Source organism: Halyomorpha halys, unplaced genomic scaffold, assembly GCF_000696795.3.
Source record: "Halyomorpha halys isolate HHAL.00 unplaced genomic scaffold, Hhal_1.1 Scaffold34.1, whole genome shotgun sequence".
NCBI classification, from domain to species: Eukaryota; Metazoa; Arthropoda; class Insecta; order Hemiptera; family Pentatomidae; genus Halyomorpha; species Halyomorpha halys.
In genome coordinates, this window is record NW_027105031.1 from 979,434 (window position 1) to 985,498 (window position 6,065).

Here is a 6,065-nt window from a genome sequence, read left to right on the forward strand (position 1 = left end):
TGTCTTTCCATTAACGCTTACAACTTTCTCACATTAGTTAAACTTTAGGTTACAAAAGACAACATTTTTTGGCAGTAGTTCCTTCCACGTTTACTTCTTCTAAATATCGATATTGAATACATCTTTCTTGCTTACGACCGATTTTACTCGCGGATCTTTATACTTTTTTGTATATGAAATTCTACCGTCTAATAATCATCTCAAGTATTAGATATTTGATATTAAAATACATATTACAAAATAAAAATGTAACAGATATTATAAAATAAAAATATTAGATGAATATTGGTAGCATTATTGGGCTCTATGACCAGAAATTCTATAAAAGAAGCATTCATTTTATATTTAATATAAGCAATACACATTTTGATTTTTAATTTTTTTTATTCGTTTTCCAAAAAGAACTTACATGCACATTACAATACAAATATCGGATGTCACTACAATTGTTTGAGTGATGGAGGGTATGACATTTCTTGATTGACGGATTACATTTAATATTAAAAATAAATCTAATTCTCCTATACTTATATATCCATTAACGTCCCAATTTTCCTCTAGGTATATTTCTAAGTTTTGACATTTAACCTCTGATCTACTGTATGGATATAAATCTGAAGTCTCTCCTGAATTTATTGTGTCGGCTTAATTAGACTGTTTTCTCAAGTCTCCTTTAAATTGTTTTCAAATAAGAACTTTTTCTGACTCCTTTAGTATGACTTTCTTACGTCCAATCCATGTATTAGGTCCATTCCCCTCTTGAATTTTTCTCTAGAGGGATAAATTCCCTGTTGAATTGGTGGGTAATTCATTTTTAAAAGGTTTGTTAAGTATGGTCTAGAAGTAATTTTTTCCCGCATTTTTTGGAGTAGTGGAAGTAAATAATTCTCAATACAAATGGTATTTACTAATCGATTATTAAATATGGCATTAAAATATTTTCAGATTGAATTTCTCCTTATTCAAAGTCCTAATCATGTAGCTGAATTAATTCCCTATAATAGTTGCGACCATTTTCAATAATTCGAACTTTCTCCACAGCTTTCATGTTCCGCAATCGGGCATATTTTTAGCATAGACTGCGTCACCAACTAGTTGTGCTGCTATTTCGGAAATACCCTCTGGGCAACAGAAAGGTCGTTTAAAACGGCTCATTTGTCTAAACTTTTACTACAACACTCCTGAAATCATACTTCAGTAGCCTTCATAAATTTAGGAAATGATATGCAAAAAACTCAGAAAGACAGTATTAGGATACAAATAATTTAGGAATTAGTTTAAACCAAATAATGACATAATAATAATAATAATAATAACAGCCATAAAATAGTAAGGATTGAAGACAACTGACTCTAGAAGGCTTTGACATCTTACAGTAAGCCCCTTGTTATGGCGAACTCGAAAGGACCAGAAAATCAGTAGCTCATAATATCCAGATAGCAACCCAAATAAGTACGTGGGGTAAATGACGCAATTGTGGACAAAAAAAGACAATTTTGACTATCGAGATTACTTCTGACCACGTTGTTGGTACCATTACATTAAACATTACTCTTTCTGAGCCATCAACATCTTCTTTGCAAGTTATGTTGGAAATACAAAATAAAATTCTAATACATTATTTTTTTTTTCCAAAGTGCTTGCTTAATGACACCTAAATTTCCATTATGATTGAATAGTGGACACTTTTTGTATTAATAGGGGACAGTTCTTTTTTTTTGCTTTATAAATGAACCCAGTGAAGGGATTTCTCCCCGTTCGAAGTACCCTCCGGCCGCCATAATACCATTTACAAAGGAAGGGGAATTGTAGATATGTGTATGTATTTAAGATTATTTATTGTATATTTTGTATTATTTGTTTTTAAAAAAATATTAGGATGTAAGAATAAAAAAACTAACGATAAACTAGACTTAGTTTCGGATTCAGGGTGTGTAATTCCTCTACCTTTACCTATATTATTTATATTTTTTCCCAACAGTCACGTAACTGGTACCGAAACCCGAGAACAAGTGCAAAGGTCGAAAGTTAATAAAACAACTTTTTTTTTGCCTATCTTCTCTCTTATTTGCTATTCATCTTCATATCAAATAAGCATTTAAAAATATATTGGCTGCAGCACATGCCAATGCTCTAGAAGGGATAAAAATTCGGACGGCGACTGCGTATCCGCGTTTTAGAAAGGTTCACTAGAAAGATGGTTGTGTGCAACCATTTTCTCATAGGACCGACTTATAGCAAGAATATAGGCGAAGGTAACGAAACCTACTGAACAAAGGAGATACGGACTCGTTGAAGGTGGCATTGTTATGTAGGATCAAGAGAAGTGTTTTGAACCAAATACAAGTCTATGAAGAAACTCCATGGACCTAAGTCAAGGAAAAACTGCCGAAGACCCGCTTTCGGGGTCGGGAAATGGACGACGGAAGAAGACATCCACCAGTAAACCACCAACTAAACACTGACTACGTCATTGACAAACACTTTTTTTTATCATATTTATATTATATAGTTTTATGTTACCAATAGCTTGGTGGTTTGAATCTATTTCTATATGAGGGTGAAAAGTTTCCGGTATTTTAAGATACTCCTAAAATAATGTAAGAAACTTAATAAAGTTCACCGAGAGATAACTTTGTATAATTACATATAAAACTGTTTTTTTTTCAAATTTGTTGATTACAGATTAGTTAATGCTGAGAAATTAAATTTAGAAAACCAGTAAACATAGTAAACAAAAATAAAATAGAAAAATGTCGAATCATAATCTCAGTGGGAGATTACAATTATAATTTAGTTTATATTTCTTTATCAGGTAGTAAAAAAAAAAAGTTTGTTTTCGTAAACATTTCTTTTTCATTTTTCTTTCCCCAGTACCTAGACTGCTTACTCATCAATTACAGCTCTGGAAATAAACACATGTGACATTGTTATCATAGCCAGCTGATTACCTTATCACTAAAGTTATCGGTGTTAGACTTGATTCACAGCAGAGAGATATCTTCAGTACCGTAAGATCTCCCAAAAGATTAAGCAAACATTTTTGCCAACCCTATTCGATAAATAAATGACTGTATAATTATTTTAATAACTATTTATTAGGCATTATGTAAGTGATATAGTCACAAATTAAAATGAAGACAAGGCATGTATTTAGTAAATGTGAACAGATTTTTTACAAAATCTTCCTTGAAGAGAAAATTAATTCAATTTTAAATTACTTAATGATTTAATTTGGACCACGGTGCAAAACTGTTATTTTTTTCCATTACAGTTACTGTAAAAAATTGTATTTAAAAATTATTCAATCAATGTTATTAGCGAATTTTTATTTTTATTCCATAAATGCTATGGGATAAAAATAAATTTCTATTTAATATTTTTCAAAGGGTTATAATATTAAATCAATTAAATTAGGTCAAGAAAAAATACAATATTTTTCACTACTTAGCTTATTTATTACAGTGGGCATTTCGAGGTAAATCAATTATTTCAGGATTTATTGCAAATGGCCACTACCCTGATGTTAAATGTATAATAGTTACCGTCATGGTAGCATTTAAGTCTTAGTAGTACTATCGCACTAGGTCTTGAGTGATATTTAATAGTATATGTAGCGGCAGTGAAGCTACTGTTTGCTTTAAAGCCAGTTTAAACAGTGACAGATACGGCAAATGTCACACCATGGGAAGAATGAATAGATAACTATGAATCTATATCGTTTCGTCCGTCCATTTCTTTGATTATTATGAAACAATTATATTTTAAACCTATTAGTATATTCTAGGGTCATTTTATGAATTGTTAAACCAATCACTGCGTGCACGGTGGCCCTTCATACCTCGATTAGCCATTATCCACTGCTTGTATTAATTGTATGATACCATGATTAAAATATTAACGTTGAAACAGAAAATAACTCATTTTAAAGTAAACTATATATTTAAGTATATAATTAAATGCGAACGGATGTAACAACTCTGTTTGATTGTAATCTTGAGTAGTTATTAGTTAACGACATTAAATCAAAATCTCCAACAAATTTTAACTTTAAAAAAAAAATACCTTAACTCACATTAAAAATAAAAGTACCAAGTCGTCATAAAATAAATTGTAAACTGTAAAATGAATTTTCCGAACACTGAATACGGCGTAAAAAAGAAACAAATATTAATAATAATTTTTCTTTGGAAAGACCCAAAACTTTGATTCCGAGTAGTTCAAAATAATGCTCAGGAAATGGATTATTTCTTTACGTCTTTTTGTAGCCTGACATACACCAAAATCTCAGGAATTAAAATGTTTTAGTTCAAAATTTCCGTAGTCGCATCATCGGTGGAAAATGTATAATAGATGCATTCATAACATTTTCTATTGTGGCAGTACAGTTCACTATCACTGTCATGATAGTTGTCAGTGGGGCTGTCTTCAGTCGGTTAACGCATGTTTATTCAATCGAAATTTTTACATTTCAATTTTTAAGTATTTTAAAGTAATAAAAGTGTATTGATATTGGTTAATGAGAAATAATTGTGACTGTGATTTTTAAATGGATATTTGACTTATTGGATATAAATGTTTTGACCTGGGCAGAATAGCCTGTATGAAGTTTTTGGAATGATTAAATGATATGTTTCATAGTGAATTAAGTAGATTGTCCCTGAAGATGGCCGAATTGGCCGAAACGTTGGACGTGTAAAAGCAATAAAAGTTTTGAGACTATAATTTGGATAGTGTTTTGAATTATTTAGTAAAAAATTGCCAGTCTCAAGAAAGAATTTTAAGATTATAAACAAATTACAATATTTCTTTAAATTTAATTGACTTATTAATTATTTATTCGAATCTCAAACTTCGAAAAGATGAAAAGAAAAACAAATACGGCATGAAAATCTGTTTACTACAGAATTCAGTGATAAGTGAACTCAAATTTATACATGATATTTGATAAAGAACTAATTTGGGTCATTGAACCATTAGTTTTCAAACATATTAACCTAAACTTTTCACAAATGACAAAGACAATAATATCTACTATATTAGAACTAATTATATCCCAAACCTGATAACCCAATTGAAGAAATTAGTCAACTTCTGAGTGCATAGTTTTATAAATTCATGCTAAAAATAAATATTAAAAATAATTTTTTTTTTATTGTAGTAGTATTTATTTATTATTAATCGTTTTATGATTTTGTTTATTTTATTTTCGAACAATATAACAGGTAAATGAAAAGCTCAAATCTAATGGAGTTATAGAATATTTCATAATCTAGTCGGAAAAATTTTAGATTTCGCCTTCTAGCTCCGAACAAATTGCTCTGCCGGCAAATCAACCTATACACTTAATGCTTTCGTTATTGTAGCATTTAGTTTTCTATTTCTGAGAAAAAAAACATTTTTAAATCTTTCGCTGAATAAAAGAATTCTGAATAAGATTCAATCCTATTTACATAGCTCATATTATTATGAAAATAATAAATTTATCAGCACCGTCGTAATTTATAATTTTTTATAATTATTTACAAAAAAATTTTTTACACGTCGGCGAAATACTTAGTAGTTGCGATTACTTAATTTCTTCTTGACCCTAAGTAATTTCAATTAAAATTAAAACTACATGTAATTTAACTCATGTGTTAATAAATCTTTGTGCCAGCGCACAATCTTTTCAACAATTTTCATTTCGCAACATTAACCAAGATAGCGTTGCTCCATATCACTGTTAAATATAGAGCATCATGTTTATTTTGTAAAATAGAGAAACCAGTGACGCGCCGAGATGGGTGCGCTGGGATCTTTTGAGCCCACTCTATCCCTCACGCTGGGGTATAGAGTGGGCTCAGGGTTGAGGAGGCCCCTCACCTCCGGACTTAAAATAGCTTCTTTTTAGAATGGATAGCTCATATATGATATTAAACATAACAGGTAACCTTAAAATACCAAAGGTAGTAAAAACTAAGACACAACACGAATTACTTTCCTTTCTCACAGTAATGCACTTACTAATTCACTTTTTATTTCTGTTTTAGAGGGTTCGGAAAAAAAAAAAAAGTGGGCTCAGG